General features: G+C 38.9%; 1 protein-coding gene across 6 annotated transcripts in view; it reads left to right on the forward strand.

Annotated features, from left to right (window-relative positions):
• Positions 1-21,795, forward strand: part of ERC1 (ELKS/RAB6-interacting/CAST family member 1) — a 270,885-nt gene that overhangs the window by 171,154 nt on the left and 77,936 nt on the right. The gene's annotated exons all lie outside the window — the stretch shown is intronic.

Consider the following 21,795-nt stretch of genomic DNA (forward strand, 5'->3'; position numbering starts at 1 on the left):
AAAACATGTCTTCCTTTTGATTGTTTACGGTACACTTCTGTTATTTGCACATCTTCACAGATCCTAAGCAACTACTGGGACTCAGTTGTTCTATGTCTAATCAATGTGCCATCTTGCTTTGAGCAGCCTGGAGCTACTTCAAGGTAAGGTGCAAGGCAGTGTAGCAAATGACCAAAAAGAAGAGGGAGAAGAGAAACATAATGTCAGGTGTTCCTAATGTTAAAGTCAGATTGCAGATTTCTGGTCTGCTCATGTGTTTTTCAAACTCTTTCAGATGATTCATTAGCACTGCAGCAGTTTGAAGTTCTCTATCAGTCAAACTTTTCTAATCATCCTTGTACAAGGAAGCCTGGTAAAAACAAACTTTGAGGAGGTGGAGAGAAGAGAGGGATTAGACTTCCCAGGCTTAAATACTTCCTAATTTCTGACTGTGCATTACAGATAAATAGTTATCCCTGGTTTAGGGAGACATGAATCCATTTAGTGCAATGATGGATGGTGCTGCCAGCAGTTCATTAGAAGCACTTTCAGTTGTTTAGCCAGCCCTGAAGAGAAGGAACATTTTTATTGGCAGGACTAGCAGTGGTTCCTCCACTGTGGTTTTGTGAGCCATTATTTATTTATTTAACTATTCTACACTGGTCTCTTTCCTTTCCTTTTTTTTTTTTTTAATGAAAGGATAGAAAAACAGCTGTTACAAAATGGAAGGAGGTGGCTTAGGTCTCAAAACTTTAACTTAGAACTGCTGTGTAAAGTAGGCCAAGCCTCCCAGCTTCATATTCAGCTACAACAGTTTGATCTGGACCTGGCATAAGGATGTTGGACGACTGCAGTACTTAAAAGCCACACTTTTTATTTTTAATAAAAAAATTTATTGAGCTATAAATTTGACTGCCTTGAGAGTTGCTGTATGGGGGGATGGGAAGAATAGCTCTTTAGGTGATGTGGGAATCCAAAGCAACTGGAGATGTATCCCATTTCCAATCACTTGAGAGTACTTTCTTCTGCCAAACTGCTCTGCCAAACCTTCTCATTAAAATCTACACGCAGTGTACTGTATATCCTGAAATGTATTTTGAATTGTGTAGATCCTTTAATATAACTACTCACTTCTAAATGATGACCTCTCTTACCTGTGTAAGTTATTGTTGGAAGGTTTTTGTACTGAAATGTGGTATCAGGTACTGCATGAACTGGTAGATCCATTGTACCTCAGAAGGAAGAAGAACACTGGAGACAATGGTAATGCTGTCAGCACATGGAGAGGAAGATGGAAAAAGCATTACGTTTGTATAGTTAACTAGCTGAGCATGTTTTAGTCATAGCTGGTCTGTCTTAAAGTTCTATAAAGCTGCCAAAGGCATCCAAACTTCAAAAACTCCCCCTCACCATGAGGCTCTGTTGCAAACAAGTCTCTACTGAGGACTCCCAGTCAATTAAATATCTTACTTTATATACAGAAAGTATATTCTTTGTTGCCCTACTTTCCCAGCCTATGTCTTTTATGAAAAGCACTCATTTGTTTTCTAGTTTTGCAAAAAGTTTCTCATGTTGTTAATGTATTTGCTACTATTTCAACTGAAAAATAACAGTAATTGAATGAGTGGTCAGTTTTGTGAAGCAATTAGCTGCTTTTGGAGTTCTTATGGAGGAAAAATAGTTGTTGTACAGATAGTATTCAAATGGGTGAAGCAATATTGTTTCCTATGTTCTAGGGCATGCTTCAGCAGGAAAAGTTTGAGGTGCTCAAAACCAGTACTGATTAAATTTGAGATTTGTTAGGGGTGTAGATTTAACAATCTAGGCCCTGCAGTCAGCTAATGGGACTGGGGAGCAGACAAGAAAAATAACTTAGAAAATGCTGCTTTAGGAGATTCCAGATATGGAGTGAAAGAAAGTGTTAAAACAACAAGGGGACTCCAGAAAGTTACCTCTGGGTTTTAATAGGAAGTTGTTAGATATAATGCTAGTGAAAATACATGTTTAAAATACTGGTTTTTAGAGTAGAACTTGTGTTTACTACTGACTCTGTAACCCTGAGAAGATCATTTCACACTCTTTAGGGAATAGTGTGGCACTAGAATAGCTCAAGTGTGAAATATTCCATGCAAGAAATTTCACTCCTTGAAGAAATACTATGTATTTTGAAGCTCTCTTCCTATAAGTCTAATATTTTCATTTTCTTTAAAAAAACTTTATTGCAAATAATTATGAGAGAGGCAGATAATGGTCTCTATTTATATCACCAAACTTGATCTACTGTAGAGAAATACTAGTGAACTGCTAGGATTTTTGTTTTGTTATGTTTTCTTTAAGAAGTTCTAATGTTTCCATCATTCACAGCAAATCTTTTAAATTAGGCAGGAATAAAGTGCTGTCTACAGAGAAATCTCTGTTCTTTGTCCCATAAAAACCTGCTTAGGCTGAGCTGAGTTATAAACTGTTGAAAATCACCAGTTTTACTTTCTTTTTTTTTTTCCCCTGGTGTTGTCAGCAAATTTTGGCAGTGTGTGAAAATAGCCAAGCACAAACAGTCTAATCTGAGGCCGAGTTCCTGCAGTTGCCAAATCTGCAGCAGTGGATGCTGCACTTACAGGGAAGGGGAACAGACACAGTGTCTGCATGGTTCTCTTGCTAGACAGGCCTTTTGTTTTGATCAGAAGGACCAGAAGGGTCTTCCTAGTCATGTTCTTCAGCATTGAAAAGTCCCACTTGGGACATTTCTCAAGGTGTTCTTTCAGACCTGGAAAATGATCCATTAGCCCTTTCCTGAATTATGCCTTCTGCTAATTGCAATTGCTGCTAGCCCTATAATTCAAGGTATGCAGACTTACATAACATAGTTGGAGCTTCAGAGTTGAATCTTTCATCCTGCTGGCGCACAACAGAAGGATTATTACTTCTCTGAGAATCATTTACTGTCCTCTTGTTTCTTGAAAAATAATCAAAATATTGCAGATGAATTAATTGTTATCACAGAAAATAATTTGTTTCAAAATCAAGCTGTCAGAAAACATCTTTTGATTTCTTGTCTGACTGTACATGAGTAGTCTTTTGAGTATTTATCACAGTAGTTTTTAATGTCATGAATTCATCCCACAGATAGTTTTTCTTTGATACAGGGTGGAGGCAGTGATCAGAAATGAACCAGGTTTGTGTAGCTCAGTGAGGCTGTTTATTGTGTGCCTTCCTTTCTTCATCTCAGAGCTGGAAGGCTTCTGAGAGCTACAGAGGGCCACTCATAAAAATGAGATGCCAGCCTAGGCAGGGCTATGCAGGAAGACTGTTCACCCACATCTCTGCTGCAGTTTTCCTGCATGATATGATCTTAAAATATTTGGTAGATGGAGAAGTCCGCATCTTCATTTTCTGGCTCTCAGATAAGAAAGAATACAAAGGCCTGCACATGACCACTCACAACTAAAAATGAAGTCAGTGAAAGGTGAGGTTGTTTATCTTGTGAAAAGTTCATCTTCCCAGCAATAAAGCAGCATTGTCTGGAGGTATGAGTATGAAGCTGAAGTTGAAAGTAATCCAAAGAAACTGATTAATTGACACAGTTTATTTGCCAGAAAAGTAAAATCAGTTGATCCAAAATGAGGTGTGAGGTAATTTTAAGCCCTGTGAACAGTTTAACCAAACAAAAATACTTCAGGTTTTGTACACCCATGGTGAACAGAACTAAAAAAAAAGAAAGCATCAATGTCCATCCAACAATAACTTGTTCGCTCATCTGTACCTGTCTTCCTGGAAATTAAGGAATTTCCTGGTCTTTAAAGAAGTTATGGTTCATGGAATAAGAGCAGTCCTCCAGAGCAGATGAACAGCTGTCTCCATAGTTTGAAATCCCTTTGGGTTTGTTGCCAGTGCCACAAAGCAGCAGCACATTACTGTCACATCAGCCAGGTGTGGCTTTCTTGGCCACATCACACTGAGCTGGGCTTCCAGGCCTGGGTCACTTGGTGTGTGATGGCAGCAGTGGTACCTGAACTTCTCCTGTGCTTCCTTCATGTGCACTTAAATAAGCTCAAGTCCCACAGGGGGCACTCTGTGTCTGTGGGATTCACTGTCTGGGGCAGAGCTGGACAAGTGCATCCCTGTCAGTGCCTTTTTCCTTCTCTTAGCTTTGGAATTTTCTTTTTAGTCTCTTTCAGGGCACACAGGGAAAATTAACATGCTGGTGTCCTGTTACCATTGTTTTGTCCTTTTCAATTTTGTTTTGTCCTTTTCAAGCATAAAATATTTAATCATATATGTTTATTTTAATTCTATATTGTCACCCCCTGAAATTGTAACTACTTCAGTTGAAATAGTCCGAAATATGAAACATAATCCATTTCTAATTATTAAACAATACAGGCCTTATGCTTAAATAATTCAAAATAGACTGACCTCGGAACAGCTGTTAATCTCCAAGTGAATGGTCCAGAATCCAATAGGAAAGCTGAAATACAGCATGCAGATATATTGTATGTCTTTTGATGCTCAAGTTTGTTGAAAAATCTTGGTTTCCTGCAGATTTGGTGTCTTTTGCTACAATTTTTTTAAATTCAGGTGAAAACTTAAGAGAAAACATAATCTCCTTCACAATTCTTTTTTCTCTTGCAATTAAGCAATGAGTCCTGTTATCCTTTCTGTCCTCCTGTCTTGTCCACAAGCCTTCTGAGCACTCTGAGGCTGCTCTGAGGCACCAATGTCCTGACAGTGTTTCCAGTGCAACTCACACTAGCTGGCCTGAGCCATGGAAGCAAGTGGAAGAGTTTAACCCATTTTTGGGCAGTACTACTAAACTGGTCAATCAAATGTTTCACATAAGTGAATCTTGAATCTCAAAGTGTCACCAAGTGATAAAACTGAAAAGTAAAGACATGAACCTTTAGCAAAGCATATGTAGACAAAATGCTCCATATGAGTACACACAGAATTGGATTGTTGTGGTCTACTCTGTTTCTTTAAGTATTTGGAAGTTATATTTACCTTTTCTCACTGGTTTGTTGTTACTCTTCACCTGCATTGAAAATCTTTTCCTTCTGTAGCTTGTCAGATACTAAAACCTTGGTGTGATATGTCACAGTTGTGTTCTGTCTTGTGATAAAACCCTCTGTATCTCATTTTATCTCAAATTCTATGGTCCCTGAGAACAATCTTGCAGACAGAAAGTATTGTGCTATCTTAATGAGCCATGACAGGCCTGGAAGCAAAACCAACTGCTGAAAACTACACCAGGTGGTGTTAAAGCATTTTGCTCCACTCAGTAATTTCTATGACTATTGATGTTGTAGGGAGGAGTTGGGAAAAGAGATCCAGTCACTAATTTCTGGAGAATTTATCTACACTACGTTCTTGTTCCCATGCCTTTCCATGGGAGGTTTTTCTGGATATATTTCTTCAGGGACTGGGTTTAGTGTAAGTGATCCCTTCAGTGTCATAGTTTTCAAGATGGTGAAAGAAAATTAAACCTCTTTTAAATGAGAATTTGAAAAATTCACCATACAGGCTCAGTGTTAAAAATGTAGGGGTTTTGTCATGCTTTCATTTTCTATTAAGATATTGCAATATTCCTACAGAAACTGCTCTGAAAGATCTCATCAATAGAGATCTTGGCATATATATACAAAGAGTACTGAAATGTATGATTTTTTTTTTTTTAGGATTACACAGTCCTCCTCTAGAAGATGAATACCCTTCTTGTCTTTTCTCAGTTTTGCTAGTCATGATTACAAACCATCATAGGGAACAGGTGCAGCACAAGAAAATTTCATATTCTTTACTACCCAGAGGGCATTGCTTTGGTAAAAGTCTGTTTTTATCATAACCTGTATGCAGATCATGTTATCTAAGAGAAAAATAATTACGTTTTTTTCTAGATAACCAAGTGTTAACATGGTAGAGAAATAGGGAGAGTGCTGTTTGTATGTTGACTAATATACAAAATAGATTGCTTTTAAGATAGCTTTGAGGGCACCAACATGCTGCCTTCTGCTAACTCATTCTGTATGCCTTTATTTTGTGTAATTAAATACACTCAGAAGTCACAAGTAAAAGTTTATCTGTTCAAGGGAATAGGGTTTTATGTTGACTAATATATAAATTAGATTGCTTTTAATTAGCTTTGAGGACACCAACATGCTGCCTTCTGCTAATTCATTCTGTATGCCTTTATTTTGTGTAATTAAATACACTCAGAAGTCACAAGTAAAAGTTTATCTGTTCAAGGGAATCTGTGTAATTTTCCCTTGGAATTATGAATCCTCCATGTCACTTTGTTCTAGAACAACACTTAACAAAAGTACATTTCCAAGTTTTCTGTATGCAAAGACATTGTTTGTGTATAATTCTATACAGAAGAAGCATAAATATGACTGTGATTTTTGTTTTAAAATATGCAGGAGTGTTTTGGCTCAGGGTTGATAGCAAAACTAGATTTCCTATGCTGGCTGTTTCAGCTGCATCAGTGATTCCTGTCGCCATCCCTAATCCAGTATAAGATTCTGGGGCTTCCAGGGGTGTTACTGAGCTAAACTAAATCAGGCACTTTTTACTCTCTGTTAAAGTCAAAAGAACCATGAGTTCCTTAGGGTGCTTTTTCCTCTTTTATAAATGTGAATTGTAAATAGTAACGCATATAAATCAACTCTGTGAGCACTACATATTTCATTAAATACAGTCAAGCTGTGGGTTACTAGAAGTTCCAAGTGAAAATATTATGGTATCTCATTGCATATATTGTAGATTTAATGTAGTGTGAACAATAGTAGCTTTGAGCAATTGTAAATCCCATCCGGACATCGTCAACATAGTTCAAAACACAAGGAGGGAACTCTCCAAGGGTGGATGTGCTTCCATGGTCACTGTGCATGTGCAAGTCACTCTTTTATTGAGTTTAAAATAACAGTAGAGCTTCGCAGGGTGTAGGTAAGGCAAAGTCTAATTCCAGTCTGTTTTCTGGAGTGGAACAGAAATTCCTTTAAAAAAAAAAAAAAAAAGTGAGGTCAATTTGCTTTAATTACAGAAATAACCTCTGAAGCAAGTAATTGCTTCCCTGCAATCCTAGAGGACAACAAGTGGGGATTGAGTAAGAAAAATTGGAGAACTGGCTGTATATACAATCTTTGTCTTTATACTGTATGGGAATATCCATTATGTCTTTTTTCATTTTTTCCCTTCCCAAACAATACTTTTGATTTCTTTCAGGCAAAATAAGAAGCATCATCTGCAGGTCTGTGGAATTTTTCAGAAAGCTCCATAGTGATAGGATTGGAGAATTGTTGGTTTGGGTTTGTCTGGTGGTACCTTGTGTGCAGTGAAAGTGGTTCCATGTAACTGCAATCCAAACATGAAAATTGACCAGAACTGTTCATTTAGAAATCCTAGAAGATGACACTAAGCACTGTGAAGGTGTCTTTCTTTGAGGTATGATGCTGTCACTGCTATTAAGTCAGTTCTCCCCAGTTCAGTAGTTTTATAATAGATTTCTGCACATTGCAGGATGAAGAGAACTCTTCCTGTACTAGGAGCTAGTGAATATAGAAACAGGGAATTCTGAAAAATAATTTGACACAATGTTATATTTAGTGTTGCCTAAACCCCTTTTTCAGGTCTGCCTCAAGCACTAAATAGATATGGCTGTTCCTTTCTCTAGACTTACTGCTCTTTTTCAGTCTGTTGGCATTCTACAGCTTTAAAATTCATGTTGACTTGAAAACTACAGGATCACATTAGTTTATTTCCACTGTGTAATCTAGGAATCAGCTTTGCATGTGAGGTTAAACTAAATTATATAGTTTGTATATGATATACACTCAACTAGTTTGATCATTTAGTTTAATTTCATGAATAAAGATTTTAGTTCACTGAGACTGTTGTGAAAAGATGACAACTGCAAGTTGCTTTGAGCAGCAGGGGATTTCATCAGAAAATGATTAGAGTAAATGGTCAAAGATATATGTAAATGTTCAGAAAATACTAAAGTGTTGAATAGCAGAGAAATTAACTTGTTGTGACTAAATCATGACAAACCAACAAGGTGTCCCTCTATGTGAAGTCATCGTTTTGGTAATATAGCAGTTTTGATCTCAGGAGAATTTGTGTCATTGTCTTGCAGAACTATCTCATCAAGAAGTAGGGATTGTCTTCCTTATTAAACCACTATGAAGTGAATAAGTAGGTAGCTGGAAGAGAATAAACAGTAGCTTACTGTTGCAATGGAAACCTCTGTTATGTGATGTCTTTAGAGGTCTCTCTCAAGCCTGCTGCTGTTCAAACTGTCCATAATGAAGTGGACTTTTGGCTGACAAGCCAAAGGGTGTGTGTTGCCAGAATGCCCTGGTGGGTGTTCAGGTGATTTGGGGATCAAGATGAGAATTCAAACTGATCGCAGTGAAGTGAGGAGGGGTTCTAGGAAGGTTTTTACATCAGAATATCACAAATAGCTTAAATACAGCTGAATGTGCTTTGGGAGTACTTTAGGTGAAGGTGAAGATGGAGACTCTGTTATCTTGCAGTTTTTGTGATTCTTCAGCACAAGTCATGCACTTTCCTTGTCTGTATGAAAAACGTGTCCTGTAAAAATGTTATATGCCTGAGCTTGTTCCTCGTGTGATGTGGGCTCGGTTCTGTCTGTTAATAATATCTTGGGTTTGCAGGTTCAATTTCTAAAGAAAAATTTTGCTTTTGTCAGTTACTCAATTTTGTAGGAATACTCAATTGATGTTGAGTATTCTCCATGCAAAGGAAACTTCTTTATTTATTGGAAGGAATAGAAAGAACTCAATTTGTTGGTTCAAGGTAGCTGCAAAAATTTGCTATCTTTCAAGCCCCCATTAGGCAGGAAACCTGAAACGGTTAGGACTCATTAGGTTATAAAGAATGCCAGGGATATCTTCTTATATTTGTAAAAGGCCTTTGTCTCATCTAGACACACTTTAATCAAAAATATTAAGAATGCAACTGTAAATAATAGTATTTTTCAGTTTAGTTATTTTCACTAAAGGATTTTACATTTCAGAGTAATCTTTTTTTAATAAAAATGGAGAAATGGCATTGTTGCTTCTCAAAGGAGTAAACTGAAAAGCAAAACACGAAGTGACTTGATCACCCATGGCCACAGAACTCCAGTGATGTCAGGAATTAAAATCTGAAGATACTGGGTTTGTAGATTTTTTTATGTCTTTAACTGTTTGAGGCACAGATGTTTCATGGGAAATGTTGTGCATTTAAGATACATAGTTCTTCATGTATTTCTCTCTTCTAGCATGTCCTCATGCAGATCCTTTGTACATCCTCATTTTTTGTTTTATTTGTGTGTACCTAAAGTTGAGTATGCATTTCTTGCCACTTCAGTGGTGTAATTGGAGAGAAGCAGTCTGCTCTGTTTTGCTGAGCTGATCTTTGGATTTATCTTGCTTACTAGAGTCTCATTGTTAGTGAGGGCTCTGGTTTTGAGTTTGAAAAATTAGATTAATTTAGCGAGGAGATGTTAATTTCGAAGAAAAACAAATACATTTTTGCCTTGCCTTTAAAAGTATGAAGCTGGCTTTGGACTGCAGTTTCATAGATTTTGTGACAAATGAGGCAAGAAATAAATTGGCAAACTCCCTATGTCCAAAGTATAGTGGTACAGTGTGCTCTCTTAATTCTCAGCCCCAAAGATCTCAGCAAAGGCCACAAATTAAACAAAGTCAAAACTAATCAAGTTTACAATCAAAACACAATTATTAAAGCTTTCATTTACTACAAAGGAGCAGTTGTGAAAGAGGCACTGGAGCAAGTTCTTTTGTGCAGTGAGGGAAAGTCAACAGCAAGGTGTCAAACAGAAAAATGAAACCCTGCAGGTGAGGTCTTTGGAGCCAGAAGAAACCAGCAGTTCTGCAGAAATGTGAGTAAACTGTTGGAGAATGGAAAAGGGGTTTGGTGCTGAGCTGCAGAGGGTGTCAGTGTGGCACTTGGCCCAGCCTGTGGACTCAAGCAATGCTCTGGGGACAGGCACACCCTGGGAATGATGTCCTTTGAGGCTGCCCTGCAGGGCTCCCAGCTGCTGGAGCTTCTGCCTCCTCTGCAGCATGGAGCATGAGAGCAGCACTCCCTGTGTGGGAAGTGGATGTCAGGGATGCCTGGACGCACCATAGCTGACAAGATCTCTCTTTGTATGTTTTGTGCCCTTGTTTTGGGGAGACAGGCTGCTCCACATTGCTTCATGACATGCATGGATACATTCTTATTGTCTGTATTGATACAGATATTGAATTTCTTGTTCTGTTTGATGGGCAAATACAATCTCAGTGCAGCTTAAAAACAACTAAGTATAAGAACTTCATCTTTAGTTGCCAGTTCCTGAAAGAGAACTTGTAGGCTTTTAATGAAAATAGTTTTAGAGGGACACAAATTGCTTTGGGCAGCTATATGGTTTTCATGTCAGCACTACACATAGCATAAAAACTTTATTCCCATACATGGGAGATGCACTGTCTTTTAATAGATCTCTATTCTACTTTCATTTTACTAACTCTCAAAGTGGCATTAATATGTAAGTAGTTTAGTAAGTTATGCCTAATATTTTGTAGAGTACACCTGCCTTGGTCCAGCTGTGATTACACATTTTTGTGGTGCAGACACTCCCATGGCTGCAGTGTGCATGCATCACTTGTGTTTTGACTTGCCTAGTGTATGGGTCATTTTTATTTTATAAATAAGTATATTTAATTTTCTGTAGACTCTGATAAGCTCTATAAGTTTCTTAGCAGATTAATGATTTAATGAAAATAAAATGTATTTTCAAGGTAGGAATACTTTTTAAGAGCTGTCAAGTTGTAGTCCGATACATGGAATAAAACCCTCAGCTCTTCAGAGTTGCTTTACGCCCTGTTCCCAGTGCCAGGCCAGTTTGGAAGCAATTGTCCATCATTCAGCAGACCATCATCATGAAATGCCTGCTTGGTAAAGATGGAAAATTTAACTCCTTATGACCAACAGTCACAGATTTTCAGTTACACTTTCATTCCCATTCTGTATACTGATATGGCTGGTCTAGAGCATATATAGTGAAGGACAAAATCTACCTTTCCGGTGCTCTATTCCCAAGGAAATCCTACAATCCTGCAATTCTTAAAAAAAAAATTTAAAACTATTAACTGTAGGAATGCACCAAAAAAAAAGAAAAAAAAAACTCTCATTCCTCTTTGGAATTCATACACTGCCCATTTTTCTAGTTTATGTCTTAACTATGCATGATTTGAGGTAAGAGTTAGGACAGCCTAGAGGAAGTATTTCATTACCTAACTTCCCAGCACCTCAGCTGAGGTTGGTGACAGTCTGCTGGGACTTGGAAATACACACCTACACCTTTCATGAACAAGAGGAGTTTGCTGATCAAAATGGGTTACAGGGACTTTTCTCCACATTCTAGCAATAGACTTTTTTTTTTTAATTGTGCAGTCTTCTATAATTTCAGTTCATGCTGTGACCCTTAGTTCTCATTATGATACTTGACAAGATATAGTACTTTGCATCTAAAAATGCTAAAGCAGTTGCAAAGTCCATGTTAACTCCTGAAATAAGCCTTTGGGGGGAAAAAAGTGTTTATCTTATTTAGGAATAGGGGAAACTCAACACAGAAAAATGCAAATGGCATGAATGAATTTTCTAAGTTGCTTAGACAATTTATTATCTAGTTGCAGTCAAGTAATTTAACTGCATCTTGCACTCCCAAAATAAGATTTTATTTGCTGTTGCAAATTAACAGAGGGCTGTTACTCAAGTGTTGTTTAAAGGGCAGTATTGAAATTAATTTTCTTGTTCATGATAGAAAATTGTTTTGAATAGGCCAGAGACCAGGAGATAGACAGTGAGGTTCTTTCCTATTTTCTCTGTTTCTCAAGTCTCCACTTCCTTTCCTTTGGTTGGTCTTCAGAACCTTGTTCTCTGCCTACCAGTGATGGTCTCTGATTTATATTGGACTCAAAAAATGTTTTTAAGACTTCCACCATTCTACACACAAGATGTGCATTGGATAAGAAGGGAGCTCATTGCCAGGGTTGAGGTGCCTGTTGATCCCTTATTTGTTGGTTCTGAGGAGAACAGCACTGTGCTGTGCCTCATCCAGAAGGTTCCTCTTCAGAAAGGCATGGATCTTCCTTACCTTTTGTTGGTCTCCAGTCTTTCGTACCCTGGGGCAGCTCATGTGAAACTGGATGCCATTAATTGGGCAGTGCATTCCCAATGCTGGCACCTAGAAAAACTGAATCATCGCAGTTCCCATCAGCATCACTTACAGAGACAAGGCTGCAGTCTGCTCTGGCAGCTTCTCAGCACTGACAGGGCACTCACCATCACTTCAGGATGACTTCTCACATCCCAGAACTTGACACTGTAAGCACACTCTGTGCTGCAAGACCTCACAGCTTCTACAGAACTTCTGTCATCTCCTTGAGCCCCACTAAAAGGTCACATTCAGGAACACAGGGCTTCCCAGGCTCACTGGAATTAGGAGTCATTGTTTTCATGACTTTGGATCATGGACTTGCTTAGGAACTTTGGAATGATCCCAAAACACTTACAGTCGAGCCACTTCTGCACTACAGGGTAGTCACCATCACTGAGGCTGAAAGAGATTTAATGAGATGTTTCTTCATATTTTGGAAGAGTATTTTATTCCTAAAACACTGCTAGTAGTTGACTCTTTTATTGTCTCCTTTGAGGATGCTACAGTGTATTTGAAAGCTTATTGAATGGCTGAACTATATACTTTAAAAAAAAAAAAAAAACAAGCCTACTATTTTTCAATATTTTTTACTTGTGTAATTTTAGCACATTATTATTTAACAAAGAACCATAGATTCTCAATGTCCTTCTAACTTTTTTTTTCTGGTTTTGCCAGATAATTTTTCTGTTCTCAGCTGTCATTTCACTGAAAATTCACAGAATTGTGACAGCCACATGGACAAATATTTTCCCATTCTGTTTCACAGTTACACCAAACTCAGCTATGTTTTTGTCTTTTTGATTGTTGGGGTAATCATCCTTAAGGAAAAACTAGCTTTGAATATGTTTTTCTATAGTTACTAAGCTTTTCAGTGGTCCTTCAACTTTTTTAGGACTTCTGGTCTCATTGGCCAGTTGCCAGAACAGTCTTTCTCTTACACATGGCTGGCTGTTCTATTCTGTACCACTGTCTAATCCTGCAAATGTTGGTCTGTGTTAGCATGTTACCAAAATGATACATGGAAAGCCAATTCTGTGGAGATGTGCACTAAGTGCATTGTGTTAGTTAATAATTGGGATGTTATGTATTCTTCATTCATAACTTTTAAAGTTGTCAGTTTTAAAAGTAAATGCAAAATCTTGGGTTAATTTAGCTTAAAATCTGTGTGTATGGCTTATAATTGAAAAAGAAATGCTAAGAGAAAAACACACTTTTCTTGTGAAATATGCAAGAGCAGGATGGTTTAATCAAGCATATTTGTAAAAGTGATAAATCTATTTTTCAAAAAAAGCTTTATTTTTCATATTGTGCCTGTCAACCTCTCCTGGTTTCAGGAAACTGGTTTCAGTTAGGCCCTGGGGTAAACAGGAGTCATTGTTTACATGGTACAGGGCAAGAGGCTAATTGACTCTTTCATTTCTCTTCTTGTATTTCATATACATTAAGGGAAGGTAAACCAGAGAGAAGCTGCAATTACATGACTTCTGAGGTTAAAATACCCTGATTGGGAGAAGGATGATTAAGCTGCATTTATGCTCCTAACAATTCATGCCATGTGCTGATCTATATTCGGAGCTACCACTTTGGGATATTTTCCAGGCCTAGACTTTGGGTTTGCAGATATGCTATCTTTTTCTTACTGCGTTTGAATTTGTTCCTATGTCTCTTTCCTTTTTTATACATAAGGGGCTACAGAATGGCAAGACTGAAGGTGGTTGTTCTAAATGGCATTCATAACTTCTTCTAGGTGTGTAGTTTTACCTTAGCCAAGGCCCTTCTTAGGTTTCCAAGACCTAAAATGAATATACAGCTACTTTTTATTGCTTTTTTTTTCATAACTCAGGGCTTTCTTGAAGCCTCTAAGTGGATAAAACTGTTTGAGATGCCAGAGCACTGTAATGCTGGGGTTTTTTTTATTTGTGTCTTCTGCAGCTGGCCAGGGAATACAAAATCATACATAGAATGTTTAAAAAAATCATTCTTTCTGAATATTATACTTTGCCACGTTCTCCACAGTTGTTTAGGTCTTATTGAAATATATGAGCATGAAAATAAACAGAAGAGTTCTTCTTGACGTTACGATACAGTAAAATCCCTTTTAAGAAGCATTTTAAACTTCACATGTAATTTCTGGTTCTGCCCTGCTGCGTGAATGAAGCTGTGCTCTGCAGGCAACATGCCAGAGCACTGTAATGCTGTTTTTTTTTTTTTTATTTGTGTCTTCTGCAGCTGGCCAGGGAATACAAAATCATACATAGAATGTTTAAAAAAATCATTCTTTCTGAATATTATACTTTGCCACGTTCTCCACAGTTGTTTAGGTCTTATTGAAATATATGAGCATGAAAATAAACAGAAGAGTTCTTCTTGACGTTACGATACAGTAAAATCCCTTTTAAGAAGCATTTTAAACTTCACATGTAATTTCTGGTTCTGCCCTGCTGCGTGAATGAAGCTGTGCTCTGCAGGCAAGACTGAAAATACATTTTTGGGAGCATGAGGATCTGTGGTCTGACTTCAGGGCAGGCTGAGCTGCAGACCCATCTGCTCCTGCTCCCCTCTCCCAGGTCCTCCTTTGCGCTGTGTCTGCAACTCACAAAACTCCACTGCACTAATTTAGGACACTAACATAGCAATAAAATGTCCACATTTTTCTGATGTTAGTTTTCTGCTGGCTTAGTGCACTGAAATGGCAATCCATAAGTCTCAGACAACCCAAGGCAAGGTTTGAAACTTGTATCTCGTGTTGTGGGAAGGAGATGACTGACAGCTAGATGGCCTGAACTGCAACTTCAGTTGCAAAACCAACAGCCACCCCTTGCCTTCTGGTCTTCATTCATAGTTTGGGTAATGGGCTGAGATCTCTATGTGTAATAAACTTTTGCCCTGCATTATTATCCATTCCTTTTTAGCTTTTCCTCTTGATAGAAGGCTTGTCCTGCTCCTGACCTAGGAGGCCTCCTGCCTTTGGCCAGCTGCCTCCCTTATCAGCAGAGTTTCCAAGATGCAGGGTTGTGTCTTCTGTTAAGGATCTGAGCTGCAGCAGTTCCGTCCCACCATCCTGCATCTGTCACTCATTCCTCCTTCTGAGCTGGGTGGGTTGATTAGACTAAGTTGATTAAAGTAAGTGTCTGGATTGAGAGGGTTAAAGCACATCCATCTGTTCTGGATTTACTGCTGCTTCAGTGGAGGCAGGAGGGCCAGGAATTAGTGAGTGGCTTAGTCCAGTTCTCACTGCTGGCAACTGACAGGAGCACTGATGAGGTGATAATGAACTAAAAAGTCTGCCCTGTTGGCTGGGTGGGAAAGGGACCCAGACAGTGGGCAAGTCTCACCCCAGGCCTTGCCAAGATTTTCACGTTTTAATAGAATCCATCTAAAGCAAAATTAACAAGTATACATTCCTGGACAAGCTTCAGTATCGTAACTTATCACCGGTGGATGCGAAAGAAATGCCTGCGGTGGCGTTTGCAGCTCTGTGGGGCTCAGGCACCAGGCAGCCCAACCAAACAGGGGTAGTGGCACCAACAAGAGTGTTTATCAAATGTGCACAGTAAGATGCAAAATAACTGCTTTTAAAATGCCATCTGAGGTTGTGTAGAACACACCCCTTCCATTTTAGTTCTGATTTTTGGTGGCACTTACTAACGTTTTTGACTGTAACAACTGATCCTTGAAATAGTCCAATGAGAATTTGAGATACATCATAAAGGCTTTGCTTTGTGTTTTCCCTTCATTGCTTTAAATGCTGCAAAGCATTTGTTTTTCTTACTTTTTCTTTTAAACTTCTGTCTTTCATTAGAACATATTCCAGATTGCCTGTAACCTCACAGTATTTTACTTTTGACACAAGTCCAGCTAATGCCAAGCATGAGTGTTCATTATATGTCTGTGCTAACACAGTGTGGATATACTGCCATGTCGAGGTGTAAGAAGCCCTTCAAGCTGGTTGGGTAGCTGAGGAATGCAGTGTAGGCACTCACCAGGCTTCTTACATTGACATTAGGTGTTCTTCTCAACTTACTTGTTGCTGACAGACTTAATAAAGGTTCAAGATTTTACAGGCCTTCAATTTGTAAAGAGTCCACAGAGATTACAAGCATGAAATATCTTAGCAAGAGTTTGTCTTTTTTTGTAGACAACAATGCTGACTTTTTCAGGCTGGGTTAGAAGCTGTTTATTCCGTAGCTGAAGTTTCGAAGTTTATTCCAAAGCTGAAGCTTTGGAAGGCAACTTCATTCATAGAGGGAAAACCTCTCTGACCTTTGTGCAGAACATTGAGGGGGAAGATCGTGACCCCAGAGCCTCCAGTGGCTGTTGATTGAAACCTTGTGTTTCAAGAAATAAATGTTTGAAAACACTTCCTTATAAGGCCTAGGCTGCATAGCCTGACTTTTTTTATAGCATTTTAACTATTTTGGTAAAAGGTGTTTCTTCCCCTACCCCCCTTTCTGATCCTACCAGAAAAGGCTAACTCAGCGCAATCGTTAGTGTGACCCTTAGACTGAATGCAATTTTGTCATTATAAATATGACTTAAATTGATACAGCTTCTTTTCCCAAGCCCATGGGCCCAAGCTGTCTCTGCATAAGTGTGTCTATATGACTGTAACAATGTCTGCATTCATGGCCTTGCTCATGTCAATTGCAGGGATATATTTTGTAGGTACAAACCAATCCAAAAAGGAAAAAATAGTAAGTTCCGCCTTGAGAAAAGACAACAAGTATAATGGGTGGGATTGGATATGAGGAATTTTGTGAACCATGTCAAATCCTTATGAAAACTTAATTTGTGTATTTAATTGTTAGCAGTCAGAAAGACTGATATAAATATTTTCATACAACTTATTTGATGTCTCCATATGCCCTTCTATTCCAAGGCAGAAATTCAGGAATTTCAGAATTTCTTACTTCACCTGCCTTGTTCACATGGACTTTTAGCAGTGTTTGAAAACACGGGAATGCAAATAGTCCTGCTTATACAGTCAAAGTACCTAACCACTTTCAGATTAGATGTGTGCCTTGTTCATTGGCAAACTGCTGTGCCATACCAGTGCCCATCATCTGCTATGGTCAGGGCTCCAACAACTTTCTTTGCTACTGAAGGTATTACTCCTTACATGGTGCCTCATCTGTACCATGAATGTTGTGATTTGTGAGAGGAGGGAATTACTTTTAACCTGATATATGTGGAAAAGGTACCAAGGAGTTGGCACCATGGACTATTTTTTGACTAACAAAAAGCAGTCTCTTTTATGTGCATTATGGTTGTAGTTTGTCGTTTTCAAATTGATTTACATTGATGCAGGTTTTCTCATTGTTTTACTTTGAGGGAAAAGGGTATTTGTTCAAAATCAAAATTTTAGGATAAAATGACGTGGTTGTTAAGTGCCCACTGAGCTCAAAAAGTAATCTGTGTCATGAACCCCTTTCTCAAGAGTCTTCCTCAAATAAGGCCAGCAGTGACATTGAGCAGAGCTGCTAAGAATCTTATAGCCATTCTATCTTAATATGTTCCTTTTCTTCTAACAGAAAGGGTGGAAGGTTGCCAAATGGCATTGTTGAATCTGATGCAGGAAAGAGCTTTTTTTGTTTTGATCAGATCAGTATTGTCAGAATTTCTCCTAAAATATCTTAGAGCAACAGATTCAAACATTTTTGTCTGAACAGATAAAAATTCAGTCATCTGTTCTGTAATTATATAGTAAGGACATACTACTGCTGATTTATTTTGTATTACATTCACTTGTTGGTGGTGTCTATTATTCATGTCTAAAATAGAAACCATTTTGTTACAGAGAACACAACATAAATTTTTGCCATAGAAAAACAACTGTTGTGTACATTTCAGAATGATACTGATGTCATCCTGATCACATTATCTTTATGAGTCTTGTCTTCTCCCTCTTCTTGCTTTGTTTATGGGGAAGACGACTCTGGAAACTGAAGCCACTACATAAAAAGTCAAAAGTCATCTCCAAATTTCTTCTGTGCAAATCTTGGGCGTAAAGGCAATCAGTTTTATCTTCTGTCTAATATCTCTTGGCTTTCAGTATTTTGTTGTAGTCTTAAGGTAAGGTCTTCTAATTCTTGGGATAATTAGGATAGCTGTATAATATAACAAAAAAATCAACCAGAAAAAAGAGCTGTATGTTGATTAGAAGTACCTCTTAGCAACTTATATTGATGAATATAGGTAGGTTATTGCTTAGCTAGCAACTTACATTGATGAATACCATCAAATTTCTACAGCCCATTCAGATTTAGCTTTCCATAGTTTTACTCTCAAGGTAACCAGAATGCACTGTTTTTAAACTTGATTGTGGGTTAGAAAATGCCAAGTAATTTTCTATCCTGAAATAATTTTTCCTTCAGTCCTTCTCCCCCCCCCCCTCATTTTTTTGTTGACTATAGTCACAAGTCAGGGTGTGTCAGAGTTGCTGATGCTGCATGGTCACCGTTCCAATCTGCTTTAGTTTCTTACTGATGTTTAATGGTCTTCCAGTCCTGGAAGATCATCCTCAGAAATTCAAGTGTCTGCTTCCCACAGGAAGTTTGGGAGTGTAGTGAGAGCATGTTTGATGCCATCCTGTAGAGCTAAAGAGAAGCACTTCAGCCCAGGGAACATTTTATTTTGAATAAGGTTGTACAGACCCTTTGGCTTCTTCCAGGGCTTTATTGACATTGCCGCCATTGTGATTAAGTTTCTTGGTATTGCTGATTATTGTGATGGCCTAGAGCCAAAATCACTGCTGCTTTTGGCTGAGTAGGAAAAAAGACAGCATGAAAATGTTTTGGGCAGGAAAAAAAAGCAGTACTTGTTAAAACTGAAGAGTTGATTTTTGTATCCTTGTATCATACAAGAATTGAAGCTGATTTTTTAACACCACGATATTCAATATAGTTCATGGCAGAGGTGCTGGGTGAGACAGCATTTAAGAAATAACATTTCCTTGCTGAATACATAGAACAGGTAAAAAGTAAACTGTTTGAGTGCACTTCCCTGCTGTGGTTCATTGTGTTTGGTTCATTTTGAAGAGCAGGTGCCCCTGGTCTTCCCTGCTGGCTCAGTTGCATCTTCCTTCATCCAGCACAGTTTTCCTTCTGTGCGAGGTGCATGGTGACAGTTCTTTCATTTCTTCACATTCCATGATACCCATGACTGCAACCAGTCTCTTTATAAAAGCTGATATTTTCCTCTTCCAGCCTGAAGAGTTAAGGAAGTCCACTTCTGAGCCCCAGTTCATACCCAGAACTTTACCAACAGTTTTAAAAGCCACCTCTGGCCTGGGAATGTATGGACTTAATTCCAATGAGACTTTTCCTTCTCATGTTACAAGTAAGCTGGTCTCGGAACATAAAAACGTGTCTATGGTGGGTTAACTTTGGCTAAGGGCCAAACTCCCACCCAGCCTCTCACTCACCCTCATCAACACAACAGGAGTAGAAAACAGGATGAGAAGGCTCATGCATTATGGTAAAGACTGGGAGGTGCTGATTGCTGTCATGGGCAAAACAAAGGCACCTGGGAGAAAATGAATGTATTGCCAGTTGAAGGTTTGGGTAGTGAGAAACCAAGTCAAGCAATAGAACAGCATCTTTCCAGTCCTATTTCCTATGCTCCCCTTTAGTCCAGCACTCCAGACTCCTCTGCTTTCTCAGTGCAGGGAGGGATGGGGTGGTTATGGTCAGTACACAGTTTCTCTGAGGATTTGTAGATAGTTTAGTTTGGAAGGGACCTTCAAGGTCATCTAGTTCCAAACCCCCTGCCATAAGCAAGGACACCTTCCACTAGACCAGGTTCCTCCAAGCCAAATCCAGCCTGGCCTTGAACGGTTCCAGGGACTGGGCATCCACAGCTTCTCTGAGAAACCTGTTCCAGTGTCTGACCAAATCCTGACTTTTCCCCCAGATCTAGCCGGGCAAGCAAAGTAGCCTCACAGTATTTCATCCATTGTCTCTGAGAGCCTTCTCCAGCCACACAGCTCTTTCCTTGCACGAGTGTGGGCCCTCCCCATGGGGCTGCAGTCATTCAGGAAAAGATCTGCTCTAAGGGCTCTAAGAAGGCAGCAGTGACTATCTGCTCCATCGTGGGCTGTCCAAGGGCTTCAGCAGATCTGTACTTTGCACCTGGAGCACCTCTTTCCTTTCCTCCTTCTCTGATCTTGTTCTTCCCAGTGCTGTTTCTCACCTTTTTCTTCCCACTCCCCTTGCTTTGCCTGTGTGGCAGGTTTGCTCTTTCTAAAATAGGTTTTCCTAGAGGTGGCACCAGCTGGGCTGAGGGGCTGAGCAGTGTCCTGCAGTGGATCCTCTGGAGCCATCAGGAGCTGGCTGTGTCCAGCACACAGCAGCCCTGGTCTCTTCTCCCAGAGGCTCCTGCAATCCCTCTGCTGCCAACACCTCGTCATGGACACCCAATAGAGCATCAAATGTTATTTAAAATTTTCGTTACAGGGAAATTACGAGAGTGTAACAGTGCTTACTGATGCACTACCATGCCACTTGCTGAGTGACAAAGAATAGTTTCTTCATGGGAAGAAGGAATTTATTTTCCATGCTGGGTTTTAACTCTTGCACAGATGTAGATAAGGCTGCTGGTACAGGAGGTTGGAGCTACGCAGGGAGGCTCTATTCTGCCAAGTTTCAAACATGCTTAAAACATGGGAAAACACTTTGTGCAGCAGGTCCTGAGGCTTTATGGCCACAGAGAAGACTGCAGTGCGGAGAAGTGTCTGCAGGATCAAATGTGGCTCATACAGATTCCTGGACAACAGGTCCATAAGTGGGTATTGGAATAAGCTTAGATAGGGATGTGCTGTATAGTATTCTTAATACTGTAATTTTCAATGCTGGCAAAATATAAGTGACTGGGTCAATAGGCTGTGTTACAGGTTATAATAGAACTGAAGAAATGCAAGCAAGAGAAAAGCATGGCAATGAGATCTGAAAGACTGAAATTACAAAATGTATTCTGTAGAACACAGAGTACTGAAATTAAGGAGACAACATTGAGCCCAAATTAATTTGGAATCATTCAAGGAAGGTGCTAAGAAAATCATGGACTTTTGCCTAAAAAGACAAGCAGCAGAATTCTGTTTGTCCCATAGGTGGATGTGGTATAACACTAAGAATCTACAGATATTTTTGTCATATGGCTTTAATCCTGTTTCTCTTAAGAATGCTTCTTTCTGCAATGTTTCTGTACATTATCAAGTGTCAAAGTGGATCAGATCTAAGTGGTTAGTTGGAGTTGCGGTCACCTCAATTACCCTGATTGCTGGTGAAAACAGCAAGACTTGATTGGAGGAAGCAGGTTTGGAGTTCTTTCAGAAGTGCCTACAAACAGTTTTTAAGAAGTTTGATCATACAGGGATTCTTTGCAACCTAAAAATTAAGTTTGCTTTAGGTTTCCTTATAATGGAAATATCTATCTGATTGCCTTTTGCTACAATTGCAATCACGTTTTTATTCCTTCTTATTGTAACTTTATCTTCCTTTACCTCAGATTTTTCCATTAATTTCAGGAAATAAGAGCCTGACATAGTAGTGCTTGTGAGTGAAGCCTGGGCCTTGGCATTATGATGTTTGAACTTTATG

This window comes from Onychostruthus taczanowskii, unplaced genomic scaffold (genome assembly GCF_017590055.1).
Source record: "Onychostruthus taczanowskii isolate IOZ18803 unplaced genomic scaffold, ASM1759005v1 scaffold15, whole genome shotgun sequence".
Lineage (NCBI taxonomy): Eukaryota > Metazoa > Chordata > Aves > Passeriformes > Passeridae > Onychostruthus > Onychostruthus taczanowskii.